Source organism: Corapipo altera, unplaced genomic scaffold, assembly GCF_003945725.1.
Source record: "Corapipo altera isolate COAL_440 unplaced genomic scaffold, ASM394572v1 98, whole genome shotgun sequence".
NCBI classification, from domain to species: Eukaryota; Metazoa; Chordata; class Aves; order Passeriformes; family Pipridae; genus Corapipo; species Corapipo altera.
In genome coordinates this window covers 4,104,503-4,120,085 of record NW_020884914.1, presented here as the reverse complement: position 1 = coordinate 4,120,085, position 15,583 = coordinate 4,104,503, and positions in this window count along the sequence as shown.

The following is a 15,583-nucleotide window of genomic DNA, read 5'->3' as shown; positions in this document are numbered from 1 at the left end:
CAGAAAGTAGATCAATTACAAGTTACTGGAAGCCAATTTTCCATGATAAGAGATCATAGCAATTCCTTTTATTTATGAAAAATTAGACTAATTCTGAAGTATCTTCCTGCCCCCTCATAAATAGCATTTTGTACAGTTATTGGTCTATAGAAGTAGACAGAATTTTTTGGTTTACTCCAAGATGACCAGAATTTCACCTTGATATTTAAACATGTTTACAAAATACAATAAAGGAGTAATGCTTTTTCATCTTGTTTTTGGTGGGTTGTTTGTTTGTTTGGTTGTTTTTTTAATTTGAATTCGGGTGGGGCCTCTGCCTGTAAATGCTTCTGCTGCATATATGAGTTCCTTCTAAACCAGGTAGAGAATTTTGTGGATGGCAGGAGTCTGCTGTTAATGACCAGTTTCGAACATCAATCAAAAACTCTGGCATTTCGTAAGGTTGATGTGCAGCCCTTTTTCTTTGCCTCCAACACCATCTTTCTTCCTGAGACTTGGTGATATTTTACAAAATCTATCATATAACCTCAGTTGCTCCGGACTTTTTCCTCTCGGTCTGGAATGCAGGAGTCAGCAGCACACCACTATCAATTGTGCTAAAAGATACTGACAAGTCATGTATTACGAGATTTGACCTCTGGCCATGGTATAAGAAGCCTGTGCAATGTGCCTTGAATTCCTGACCCTGAAAAACAAATAAAGAACAGAGAAAGTGTTTCTTCAGCTTTACTTCTTATAGGAATGAGCAGGGAATAAGTGTCTTCTGGTTTATTGTGGGCAGTGGTGGAACTTTCTTTTTCTCTAAAGTCTAAAAGAGTATGTGCCCAGACTATGAAGAAGCAGGGAAGACTGAACAGTAGAACATGAAAAGCATGAGGATTCTCTATCTTCATCTCTAAATCCAGATGAACGTTTGGAGAATTCCAAGAGTCTGATGAAAAAGAAATAGTCCTTGGTTCAGCTTAAGGTTAATCTTTTGACAATGATAGTATGTTATAAAAATGGTTTATGGACTAAAACTAAAATGAAAAAAATTATCCTATATGTGGGGCAGTCTCTCCCAGGTAGTTTATGCTGAGAAAGTCTGTTGCTGTGATCTATTTGAGATACTGGATTTGAAACCCTCCCAAACCAGCACATACCCATAACTGGAAGAAATCAAAGGTGTAGCTATTGCTGTGCAGAATGGATTGTCTCATGTGAGCAATGGTTCTGATGGTAATTTTATGAGCAATGAATCTTTGATGTTAGGGACATGCTTATCTGGCCACACAATTTCCTTCAGTAAGGGAGTGAGGGGACCCTTGGTACAGACAGACTTCATTTGATGGATAGAAAGTTTAGGCTCAGGAGTCCTGGCGACTTTGCAGACTGCTTTTTAATTCCATTGCAGAGAGGGAATGCAGAGGCCTTTTCTCTGTGCTTTGCCTTTCTTGGCAGGAAGATAACCTGGATAAATTGCAAACTATGAAAGTCAGTACTTGAAGCCAGTTTTGGGAGAAGTCCTGTAGATTATGCAAAATGAAATGGAAAGGATTCAGGCCTTCATTTAGCATCATTGTAGAGGGAAAATGGGAGGCATTTATTAAGCAATTACTACAAGCACATATTAATTTTATACAGCTCTGTTTGCAAACAGTTATGGTGCACTTAAGTCTTCAGTAAATACTCTGCTAGACTAGGTAGGAAGGAAAAGGAAAAAGGCCTGAGGATTCTTCAAAAATTTGCAGCGAAGAATAATTGCACCCGGTTGCAACTCATCTATGATGACACGTAGGAAAATGTCAGATGTTCACTGCTGTGGCTCAGAGCATCTCTATTCAACACCTTGGCATGTGATTGAGCAAAAATTACTGGTCTCCCTTCCCATCTCTTCTGGGGTACATCCTGTGCTAAGCTGGAGACAGGGCATCCTGCTTTGCCAGTGTGCTTCCAGCCTTAGCTCAGATTGTTGCTCAAGCACAGATTTTATATTCTCAGAGACAAACAGAAAGCAAATGCCAGCATGGGAGACAGTCAAGGTGTTACATTTTTGTGTGTTCCACAGGAACATGGTTTCAAACTGATCCTCATGGGGAAGTGTAGGGCTCCCTTAGCAATCACTTTTCCTTTAATTTTTTTCCTGAGGTTTCCCAACACGATCATCTGAAACAAAATTATATGACTCTGATATACTAACCTGAAGCGACAGAACAGACTTAGTGGGGAAAAGCACTGTACTCTCTCACCTTTACTGCTTCAGAAGAAGTGTTTTTATAATCTCTTTATATAAAACCTCACTATAAGATATGACTTCTTAGTGTAGTTGGTAAACAACCTGCCTTTTAGTCAAGCACATCTTTAAAAATATGATGCATCACCTTACAAAAACAGTTGAAGATTTTTCCACAAAAATCCATATCTTGTCCCATAAATAAGAATGTTAAATGATGAGCACTTCCTACATTATACACATCCATGGATGCGATGTCCTTCTTGGTGAATTTTTGTTAAGAAACAAAATACAATTTTTATTGAGATCAATAAAAGATTAAGGTGACAAAGTGATTTATCGGCTGTACCGAATGCTCATTTTTTCCCCAACAACAGCACAACCAACCAAGAAAAAAAAGGAGGATGCCATGAAGTGTTTTGTATTTAGCTTTGTTTTTACCTTGCGTCCTTGGAAAACTGGGAAAACAGAGCTAAGTCATCCATCAAATCTTAAAATAGTGCTTAAAATGAGTAAGTGCTGCTCTGGCCCTCAGACTACAACATATGGAGGAACTTATTATATGACCCACTACACACCAAAGTCCATGGAAATACTCCCATTAACTTCAATGAACATAACTCCAGTACTGCATAATGAAAGCAGGAGAGAAACCAATTTATCAGTGCATGAGAGATGGTGCTCACCATCGAGCCTTTCTTTTGATTACTGCAAGGCTGCAAAGCCAGTTTGCCTCCTTGATGTATGATTTGATGTGCCTCTGAAGAAAACTTTATTTTAAAGCTCTCAAAGAGGGGTGGATTAAATGTCCCTGGAAAAAGATCCCCTGAATGCACTTTTTTTCCCCGAGGAGCAACATCTCATCTCGGTTTCCCCTGGTGTGAATTTAAGCAGGGTCTGTAATGAAGCAGTGTGAGAGTCTCTGTTTCTGGCTCCTGCAGCTCCTGCAGCTCCTCCCCAGTGCTGGCAGAATTGCTTTTGGTGACAGGTCCCACGTGAATCAGGGGGTAGGAAATGAAAGTGCTTTGCTGTGCTGCTGCTGAGTGTTCCAGATGAGCCATCACCGCTGGGGCTCTGAGCAGCTCAGGGCACTGGGGGAAGCTGCAGAGATGCTCAAAATTGGTGTAACGTGACTTGCACTGCAGAACAATTTTGCACCATCACTTGGTTAAGTGGCAAATATCTAAATCTGCACCTATCCAGTCTGGGAAGGAAAGTATGAGAGGAATTGGTTTGTTCCCACTTTGCTTCTGTCTGGCCATTGCTTAGAGCCTGGCCCAAGCACCTGGCTTAGAAGGAACACCAAGGTGGCACTAGATTTTTGCAAATTTTCGTGGAATTCAACAGAAATGTTTTGCATATATGCCAACAGATAGACTTATATTGTGCTTGTTTAAGCGCACAAAGTTAATTGAAATACAAATTTCAATTATTAACACTGCGAATGTTTGCTTGGAAAGTTTTGTGTGAAGTGACAGTGTAGAGATATATCTGAATACAGGACTAACCCCATGTAAGCTGTGAAGTGTAAAGCTTAGCACAGTTTTTCACAGCATGAAAAACAGTAGTAGAACACACCTGAAATACTAAAAATGGGATGCCGCTCTATGTATAAGTAAAATTTACCACTTATATAAAAACAATGATCCATACCTCACTAAACACAGGTTCAGTCAAATATGTAGCATAAAACCTAACCACTTGTGACTGTAGTCATTACTATGCTCTGCTTTTAGATAACACTTTAAATTTGTATATGTTTTACTGTGCTAGATTCCTTATCAATTCCTTAAAGCACCATTGCTACATTTTGTATTTAATTTGATGTTAACTGTAATTTCATTTTATTTTTTTAGTAATAGATCCTTTTCTTTAGTTAATACTTTCTGCATATTTATTTCAACTGTTGTTGCAGTGTCTTAGAGATTGTTGGTACCATGGGAAAGGAAAACACAGCATTTTATGGAAGGTTTTGAGGAATGCATGTTGTAAATGAGAAACTCTAGGCCCGTTTTCATTGTATTCCTCTGTGTGAGTGTTACAGAACAAAAGTGTTTCTGCTTAAACCCTTACACCTCTTAGGAGTGAGACTCCAGCCTTGTGAACCTGCTCCAGTTGGTTGCACCATCCATCAGCTATTCACGTCTTTTAATGAGTTTGGTTTGCTTTCCCTGCTTTTCCTGCTGGTTATGTGGGTTACAGCCAGGTGGAGAATATATGGCAGAAGGAAGGGGCTGCCTCATGTGTGAGTGGCAGAATGAGGTGCTGGGTTCTGCCTAAGCTCTTCCTTGCTTTCTGAGGGCCACTGCAGAATTTGATGGACTTTGTAAGCATTGATGCACCAAGTGTTGTCTGGTGGTTATTTGGTGCACCTAAACAAGTAGGAGGTTTTGTTCACTGCACATTATGCTGAGCTTCAAAATTGGAGATTTAGAGATTAAGCACTGTTTCAGCTCAATCTCTAAAGAAAGTATGGAGCCAGAGAGAGTCCCTTACCTATGGAAAGTGTGGCCAGCTAAATACCAGTGAGAAATGCCTGGAGAAAGGACATCAGTGCAACACACGGATGGCCCACTGCCAAAACCAAAACAGTGTGGTGGCATCAGATTTTTTTTTAATATGTAGTAAAAAGATATTGTGCACAGAAAGTATTTGTTATATGCTTCTTATTCTCATCTGGAATATATAAGGACTGGAGTTTTATTAAGTTTGGTAATTCCTGAGACTTGAGTTAAAGTAGCCATCTGTGTGTTGTTTTAAAACAAGAACTGACTTTTCAGCATCATGTTTATCCAGCTCTGTCAGAGAGAAAGAATATGTGGAATGAGTGGTATATCTTCGAACCAGATGAAATCTCAGCTGGCCAAGTATTCTGTTGGAATACTATTGCTTTTGAGCATTATGCACATGTAGAATGAACTCTACTGTGTGCTCATATGCGCACACACAGTAGAAAAACTTGCCTTAGCCTTCATGCTTTTTGGGGTGTTCCTGCTACTTGACAAGGCCTTAGTCCAGGTGCAATAGGTAACTTTCCACATTTCTCTGGAAAGCTCAGTGGAGCTTTCTTGCAATAGAGACCAAAAAGAAGTGGGTAGAACAGGACAGTCAAGTCCACTTATAAGTCTGATGTTTTGAGGATTGGTTTCTGCACTTAATTTTCCTGTTGGCCAAGTCATTTGCAGCTCTGAGCCTCTGTGGTTCACATGAAAGGAGCTGGTAGTGTTGTTGTGCTTCACAGGTGGGGATTTTGAAGTTAAATGAAGCTCAACATTTGATTTTCAAAATTCTGTCTTGAACTGTATGACTGGTAAAACGATGAAACAAAAGTAGGCTTATTGTAATTATTAAACAATTTATATCTTTCCTCTGGGATAAATGCATTTAATTGGCTTAGTTGTCCCTGTTATACCATAGGAATGCAAGCCTGTGCCAATGCATATCACTTTGTGGTTTGGCATGTCAACTTGGCCAAGAAACCCTGTAAAGCATGTTTGTAAAATACACTTTGAGTCCTTAAGGCCATCACAGAGCACAAGCTGGTAAAGTTCTATCTCCTTAGCACAGATTTGTGATCTGGGCTCTGTTTCCCCTTCATCATCCCTCACAGGGTCTTCACCTTTCAATTTGCTCCAGGTAGTAGCCTCTGTCAAATGTCATTTGTTTAATCCATCTACACGTCCTCCTGCTGAGATAAACACTTTTTCTACTTCATCTTCCCTTCCTTACTGCAGAAAGGCATATTAACATCATTTTCTCTTTATGCATCCTATACATGTTAATGAACATGTGTTCTATATTTTGTTTGTTCATTTTGTGATGCTTTCCAATGGGATGGTAATCAAAAGTATGTGTAGCAAAATGTTGCTGACAGCATGTGGATTGAAAAGTCTTTGCCCATAGATGGTCAAATGATTCTGTTCATCATTTTGGAAAGAACAAGAATAACTCCAGTGTGGAGGAGCTACTCTGATTTGCAAAGAATAATTCACGGCAAAATAGGTGCAGATGTGAAGCTCTTATCTATAGCAATCTTAAAATTTATTGCTTTTTAATTATTTCAAACTACCTCCTTCTTAAAACAAGATTCAAGAAAGTCGCAGACTGCTTATTAGTGTATATGTATTTTATTAGAGGAGATTAATAATTATTTTCTGTTTAACTAAGGCAGACGGGACATGCAAAATAGCACTCCTGTTAATAATTGAATGTTAAAACAAATGTACGACTGCGTTGCCAGGATTGCAGAAGACAATGAATCATGCACTTATTATTTTAGCTGATATGATACAATCAGTAGGGAACTCTTATTTAGAGAGCTGGTTAGTGTCTGCTGTGCTGGTTAAAGCCAAATCCAGGGTGCTTAATGCAGCTCCTGGAATGAGTCTAATGTATATAAATCAAAGGGCAGAGAGAAAGAGAGCAATGTGAGGGGATTTTTTTTTAGGTGGGTTGTTGGTTTTTTGTTGTTTTTTTAAGGAACGGGGTACTCCTGTCTATTATTTGGCTTGACTAAAGAGGAGGAGGACAGAGGATAAATAGAAGTCACTTTTCTAAGAGAGATGGGTCTTGCATTAATTCTGGGCAAGACTCGTTGTGCTATAGGGAGGCATTTTGAAACAGGACAGTACCTAAATGTCCTTCACACAGGTGTCATTGCAGAAGGATATGGCTCTTATATGCACTTTATACAGCTGCCTGAGGGGAGGAGAGTAGCAACAGCACCAGAGAGCTGTTTAAGATGGGAAATGAAATTACAGGTGCTCATGGTCTCAATATTTATGTATTAATTATCCAGATTTGCATAAAAGTAAAACAATTTAACTAACGTACGTAAAAATCCTATCAGCCAAAATGGCTGTTGATATCAAAGATCCATTCCAGGTCTCTCTCTGCTCCTTTCTTCCCACATAAAATTCTACCCACTCCTCCTTGGGGAAGGAAGCTGCCATCATAAAAAGATCAGATAGAGAGAGGAGAATAATAATGGCAGCATTAGCAAGGAGCACTGTGCAATACCCCTGACTCTGCCACGGTGCCTCTGTCCTCCCTGACAGGTTCCCTGGAGCAAGATGCTATATATCTCTTGGTTTGAATATTTCATTTCCAGGGGTACATCTGCTTTTCTTTCATGTTATATTCAGCGTTACCTATTTATAACACTTTTTAAAACCGATTTTCCAGCTCCTTGATACGGTACAAGAGAAAGGGAAGCTATGTATCAGTGTAATGATAAAAGGCATGAGGAAAAGGGGAAAGTAATAATTGGTTGCAAATCAAGTTACGAACCTCAAGCAAAAATAAAAGTGGAAGAAAGAGGGAAGAAGGTTTTATAACCTCAGTAAATAGCAGAAATTACAATGTGCTGTGTACATTTGGTTTGCACTTTTATACCGAGTTAGTGGATAAGGATATTTATCTGATGTTGTTTGCTCTACACATAAACTCTTCTGATTTAGATGATAGATAGAAACCATTTGTACAGATAAACACAGTAGGGGTCTAAACATGGATCCCTGTGGAACACCAGATGTGAGTAAATGAACATTTGATTTTCCTCTTGTCTGCTTCTGACAACCTGATGGATAAGAAACCATCTCCTGAATTCCCTTAAAACCTGATAGCACTAATGCAGATAATAACATAGAGTGAGATATGGTATTTATTAAATCTGCTCTCTAAATATTAATACGACAGCAGCTGTGATCTTTCTACTCTTTAACTGTACTCTTTAAGCACTGTGTCACTTGCTAACAAAGATAAATGCACAGGACTGATGTAGAGGGTTTAGGACCACAGGGGTATTCAAATACTTAAGATTCATGCAATTTAGAAATTAATATTCTACATCACAATTGATTAAATAAAAGGAGTGTGAGAAATTTACAAAATTGCTTTTAAAATGGAAACAGATTGTGTGAATGGAATAAGAAGTAGCTCTGTTAATTCTTTTTTGTCCATTGTCCCAGGTGGATCTAATGCTAACCACTGCAGAGTGTATTAGCAGAAAGGAGCTTTAGTATTTCATAAGTTAGAAATATCATCTCTGAAGTGTCAGCAGTTTTATATCCATTTTTCTCTCCATTTCTTCCATATCTCTGAGACGAAAGTCTTACAGAGGAAGAGGCCACCAGGGGCCATGTCTTGGCCAGATGCTTTTATTCACTGTGTCATGTCTTTTCCAGAGTTAACTGTCAAATGCACTTGTAGTTCAAGCATTCTCAGGTGGTGGGGGGTGACTCCCAGTCCCATAATTCGCCACCTAAACTCATCAACTCTCTCTGGCCAGAAAGAGGGATCAGTACCAACTTTTACACAGGCAATAATTCTACTTTCTTTTAGGTAATCTAAATCCCTGTGTAAGGGAACAGTGAGAAATGAAACTGGTGCCATCCAGACCCTTAGGAAAGCCTGTGGTCTGTTCCCCTAAGCAGTTGCCTTCTTCCAGTCTCTGGGAGAGAGTTGCAGCAACCAAACATGTGTTTGCATGGAGTTTGAGGAGCTGATCACGTGCAACTGGAGTTGAATACAAGCAGGTGTTTGGAATCAATGTTAAGGAGTCCTACATCAGGTGTTTGCATTTAGTGTGTTCTGGGTGTTCAGTTCCGTACATGAGTGGAAGAGGAGGCCCTGCTCCTTTCACATCAGCTTTTCTGAACCCAGACTCAGTGCCCAGGGAAAAGCCCCCTTGTTTATATCAGACTAGTTTGCTGAGGTGACAGGTTTCAGAGGAAGAGACTTCTGGAAGACTGGATTCAGTGAGGATCCTTTCAGCCCAGCCTTGTCCAGGTAACTGTTCCCATTTGAGCTGTCACATTTCTGGATATCCTTTAATCTCCCCAGGAGGATGTTTCTGATGCTTCAGTGTTCATAGTACCTTCTACTCCATGTCAGAGTGGCCTTCCTCTTGATGAATGAATGCAGCTGTACAGGCTCTTCTGCATCAAGTCCACCAGTCCCAATTTGAGTAGGTTGATCAGGGATTTCATACTGTATTCAGCAAACATGGGAGTGGGTAGTTGGAATAATTCTACTGTTAGAAACCAAAAGCTAATTGGCTTTGAGAAAAACAACCCACACACAGTTTGTACCACTCCACTGATCAGAAACTGGACCATGGATAATTGAGATGGTATGAAACACCTACTGCCTCATGCCCACAATTTTTGGATCCATTAATTCCTATAGTGTGTTGTGCCTACCTACAGGAGGATGTTACAACAGTTTAGTTCATTATAAACAATTCTGCCCCATTTACTTTAGAATTTTGTGGTTGTTAATCCATAAATGCAAATAGAATGCAAATTTACAGGGTTGCTTGGAAATAGGGACCTTTAATTCTGCAATCCACTGTTTTGGTATGATATTAGAGACTAAAATTTTATAAAAAGGAGAACCATATTTTCATGTAGATGCCTGTATGGTTGTACTTGAGGATAAGTGTAAAGAATGGTTTGGATGGCAGATGGCTTGGGGGGTTATTTGGGGGAGATTCTTTTGTGTTGTTTTGGGGTTTGTTGGAGGACAGGAATCACAAAAATTGTGTGTTCCATTCTAAAATTAAACACAAGTTTGATGTGCATTATGGGAGCACAGATCTTGTGACCAGGGTAAATACATTTGATTCTATGCAAATATAAGACAGAGTGAATTCTGTTTCACTCACTAACAACATTGAATAATATTCCTGCTCCTGTTCAGATGGTATTATGTTGCTTGTGACAGAAAAATTCATACTGTTATGGAACATTGTTATTTTCAATATGATTCTAATGTCAAATGAGGGCAGATTTTCGGAGATTTAGAATTCTATCTTAATCCAAATAATAAATCTTACAAATCTTTCTCTTCTTACAGCTTTCACTAAATATATATTTTTGAGTTTTTCCACAGCATTTTGGGATGCTAATTGATAGTTCACATGCTTTAATCCCAGAAGACAACAAACTATCCCACTATTAAGTTGGGAACCAGCAGATTTAACAGTATATTTTGTACATGGTGTTTTTCTAGATCAAAGGTTTTTTTAAAACATTTTTAGTGTATGAAGTTCATAGTCTGGAGAACCACACTCCTGTAAGCAAATTGAAATCTACTGATAGTAGGCTTGAGTTTTTTGGTTTGCTTTTATGGATCCTTACAAATAATCCACAGATGCCCAAGAAAACACCTGAAAAACAGTGTTATAGGTTTAAATAGCCTAAAGAGATAAAAATTTCCTATTTAAATGGAAAATTTCTTTCATCAGATCTTTCAGAGTAACCAGCAACAGAGCAATTTCTAGGAAGGGCAGTAGTTAGCATTCTGATGCTAATATTAAGAGAGGAAATCTTGGTATATCCAAGTCTTATTTTCACCAGGCATTTGAGTTGATTACTTTTTTTCACTAGCACAAGTCTAGATAAGAAATTGCTGGTTGGAAATGGTGTCCTGGATGAATAACAATTTCTGTGAATGGAGTCACCATATTTTTTTTGTCTGTGTCTGCAAGAAGCTGATCCAGTCTAATGGACAGAGAGCAGCAGCATTATTCACAGCAATATGTAAAGTACTCTCTTGGGCTCACCATACATTTTATCTTTCATTATCAATTTGACACTCCTGCATGGGTAGATTCATTCTCTGGCAGGGAATACCACAGGCTATATTTCTATGCTTTTTCTTCCTCCATCCAGGCATTCTCTCAGTGCCTTGGTAAATCATCGTGTTAAATCATTAATAGTGAAGAAAGGCATGCTACGTAAGCAATTATACACTGATTAATGTCTGAGTCAAATCCCTCTCTTCAAAGATATTGCTGACCTGCTGAGTATCTCCATCATATTCATTTTCTTTGTTCTTTGGTAGAAGCTGGTGGCTTAGCAGTCCAAGCACAGAGGCAGGAGTGTTGTTGGACTCAAATCCTCAGGCACAGCACTGAACACAAACAGTTGACGTTCTCTCTCAAAATCAACACGAGGGCACACAAGGGGTGAAAATCTTCAGTAAAGCTTTATCTAGCTGGCAAAATTCTGTGCATGCCCTCAAAACTCTTATCCTTGTTAACAGTATGGCAGTTCCAGGGGTACCAGCAGTGAGAGGAGCTCTCGGAGATGGGCCATTAGTGCTGGCAGTGCTACCTCAATTCAGCCTGCTGTGAGTAAGTGTAGATGACACGGGGCTTAAAATGTGGCAACTGTAAGTGCTTTTCTCCGGTGGAGCTCTCAGTGTAGCTACAAACATGAGAGCCAAACAAGCATTGGCTCATGTAGGAATGGTTTGAATCACTTCATTATCCAGGTGTTAGAGTCTGTACGATGCAGACAGGGAAGCAACAGCATAAAATCCTGACTGGAAAAGCAGGGAGGGATTCAGGGGAAACATATTCTGCTTTCCTTGTGATGAAAAACAATGTATAAAATACAGAATCAGTTGGAATTCCCCAAGAGGTCTGTGATGCTTGATCTGTATAAATACAAGTCTGTGTAAATATGTTTACACAGAAGTGCAAATTTTTGTTATCAGCTCTTTGGTATGTAGGTGTTGCTTTCTTATTTTGCTGAGAGGCAAATCACAGATAAATAGCATTTATACACTTAGTAGATAAGAAGAAAAAGGAAATACCAATATTGTGTATCTCCAGACAGAAATATTTATAGGACATTTACATACATAGATATTGTCATTTTTTAAATTAGAAATAGATATTGAAATATGACTGACAAGTTCTACCTTCTCTACCTTGGTCTTTTGACTAGTTGTTTCAACCTTTTGCATCTGAGTTTTCCTTTTTTCCCCACACTGAGTTTTACCCTTTGTATTTTCTCCTGTAATTTGTGCACCATTTGAGAGACAGTAGGACACCTACAGCATATCTGTCATATAGGGGTTGATTTCAGCTGGTGCTTCCAAATGTTATTGTAACTTTAAAAATAAGATTTTTGTATACTTTTATTAGGACAAGTGTAATAGACCTCCTGAGTTTTTACTTTAGTGATGTTCCCTTTTTTGGTCAAACTTACAAATCAGACAGTCCATCCCACGAATTGCCCTTCAACAACGTTAATAAATGATATTAAAAGGGAAGTAACCACTTGTATTATAGTGAAACTGTTCCTGGAACAGAAGTTGTGTTAGCAAATTCTGAGGAAGAGAATTGAAGCTTAGGGGAAGCAAAGGTTTGTCAGAAAGGAGAAGAGCAGGGATGTAGGTTATTTCATGAAACACTGCAGAGAAGTGTGTTTTAAGCTGCCCATCATCATACTTTAACCTTTCTGATCATGCTGGAAACACTATAGACTATCTCACAAGCTCTCTTGCTTTCATGGGTGGACAGCATTTACAAGCATGTCCATAATTCCCTGCTAATCAACCCCCAAAATATCTTCTGGGCTGAGATGTAATTTATATTATCAAAGCTGCAGGAGCCACTAAACCTAGAGCAAATGGAAAGCAACTCAGTTTTTATTTAGAGATGCAGTACAGAGCAAAAATAAAATTTAGATAACCAATTGCTTATAGACATTGCAGCTAATCCTGTACAGCCAGAACCAGAACAGCATGTCACAAAAAGGAAAAAAAAACAAAGAGGCTATTTGGTAAGAAAGTAAACAGTTATGAATTAAAACTCGTGATATTAGACAATGAAAATGACTGTCTGTGATGCAGCAGTGGAACATGGCAAAGATTTGTGAGATACCATTAGTTTATCCCGGGGTCCTGAAAATGTAACTTTATTATTGCCAATGTTTTATTACTTGTGCCCAATAACGTTTTTGATAAGCAGAATGTTTCCCAGATCTCCAAGGAGTGGTCCAGGCTTCACAGTTTAAAATAGATGGGGAAAATATTCAGGGAACATTAACTTCAAGCAGGACTTTCTGCTCTGATTGACAGAAATCATTACAGAAGGTGTGTTAGAGTTTTCGTGCTCTCGCAGCAGCTCAGCTGGACTTCAAGCCTCACTTCTCTGAGTGTGATTCAGCTCAGATCCCCCTCTACTCTGTATTGGTAATTTTTTCTTGGTCTTTGTGCAGCGACAGAGAAAAATAATTTTGGTTTGTTTCTCTAACCTTGCTAATTCGAATTCTCTGTTAAATCTCACTCAAAATACAGCCTGATCTGAGGAAGTCTGTATTTCCTCTGCTCTCACTTTGCCTGTTGAGGTTGGAGACTCCTCAGAGCCCAGTGCGGTACCTTGTTTCTCACTGCCCCAGCTCACAGATACACACCTCACCACGAGGAATTTAACTGTGGCTACTTAGGAATCACCAGGATCTTTCACATTCCCTGAGGGCTGTCCCAGTCCAACATCAATCACTAATGGAGACAACTCTCTTATCCAAGTGTGTACTGGAAAATGTGGTGTTTGGGGAGGTCTCCCAAGAAAGGAATTTGCCTACTTACCTAATAAGGCAAATCCTGCAGTTTTTCTGGAGCGTTGTCTAGGAATCTTAACTTATTCTTTATTTATTTAAAGGCTTTAGGTAAAAAGGGAAGCAAAAAGAAACCTTCCCAGGCATTTCCAGCTGTAGAGATTCCTGATATTTAGGAGTATTTCAAAGGTGTTTGAAGCTGATAAATCTTAAATACTTGTGACCCACTTGCAACTTAATCTTTCCTAAATGGGAGGGATACTCTTAGGTATTTATGACTCAGCTGCTTGTACCAGAATGCTCTAAGGTGAGGCTCATAAGAGAAAGCTCACAGAAGCTTATGTTAATTTGGAGGTCAGCCTAGAAAAGTGTAAAGGTCCTTATTTGCCTTAAAAATCTATGAATCAATAGCAAGAGCTGGCAAAAGGTCACTGGTCACATATAAAAGGCAAACTATCAAACCATCTAGCAGAGCTACTAACACCTCATTATTACGAGGTTAAAATAAATCCTACGTTTGGTTGTCAGATATTGTTCAGTCGCTTTTGTTCCCCTTGAACAGTTTCATGCAGATGCTTTATCCCTGTAGCTGCTCCTGAAAAATCACCACCTACTCCAGAACACCAGACAGAGCCTCCTGCGAGTCCATCCCAAACATTTCCCAAAGTACTGTGCAACAAGCAGTGGAGCAGCTCTCTGGTCTGAGTGCCTTATGATTTATGAATAACTCTGGTTTCCATTAAGCTGCAGAAAGGGGATAGTGTGTTTCACCCTGTGCTGAGAACCCCATTTGTTTCCGTTCCTGTCAGCAGTTTGCATAAGTGAATGATTTTATTTCATGTGAGAGAGAAGGCAAACACACAAGTTATCCCAGCAGTGGAAGATTTGTCAAATAAAGCTTTTAATAATGGTGTTATTTGACAGTTTTATAGTGCTTCAACTTTCGAGCAGTTTGAAGGTGGTAGGTTTTCAATAAAAATTAAGTCCTTATCTAGAAGAAATTTGGTCCCTGTTGTTTTAAAAGAACCAGTCTTGGCTGCATTGGAGCACCTTAATCTACTATTGAAAGTAAATCTCAATCCTTTTCTGTATTAATATATCTTGCAATCCATCATCAGTAGATGTTCTGTGTATTTTTTTGCCCTAGTATATCAAGGTGGCCTGATAAACCACCTTCCTAACCAAACTTGTTGGGTGATCATTATGTTTCTCACAAGAATAAATTATCCAGGGTAGTTCTCTGAGGCTTACTTAAATAGTCCAGCAGTGTTTCCAGTCACTCTTACTTATTTCTTTAATTTGTTTAAGGGGTCCAGTAAGTTATTCAGGTGAGGAGAAAGGGAACAGGGAAGTTGCTGGTTTTCACAAGGTCAGACTTAATCCTATCTGTGTTCATAAATCACTGTACATCATAGGATAACCACATAGAGACTGAGAACATGTTAATAGAGAGCCAGTTCTGCATTGAAAATTCCCTTGCTTGAAAAAGGGATTTTCAAAAGCATCTAAAACTGCCTGAAATGCCCTGCCAGTTAAATAAGCATAAATTTAAAGATTGTATTGTTTATAAATTTGCTACTTTAATTATAATAGTTGATGGATCTTCACCATTCTCAGAAGAAATTAGATTTTAGTGCAAGCCTTTTACCAAAACAATTTCTGAGCAAGAGAGGGCTCTATAACCTTGCTAAGTGTTGGATTTGGACAACTGGAATAATAAACAAGAGTATGGCTAGAAGCAGCATATCTTAAATTTAAATCATCTGCCAAAGTTCACATGTAGAGATGTTGTGAGAGCTAAGATTTGATGTGAAGAGATCCTGCCTCCACATTTTCTTACAAATTATCCCCACACTGGTTATATAGACACAAAGCTTGGCTCCACTAAGCACAGAGCCCTTTCTTATGCTCAGAAATTCAGTTTATATATGGCTTTACTAACCTATATTTACAGATGTTTAGCTGGTGTACACCTGGTAAAATTCATTCCCATCCTATGTCTGTATATCAGAACATT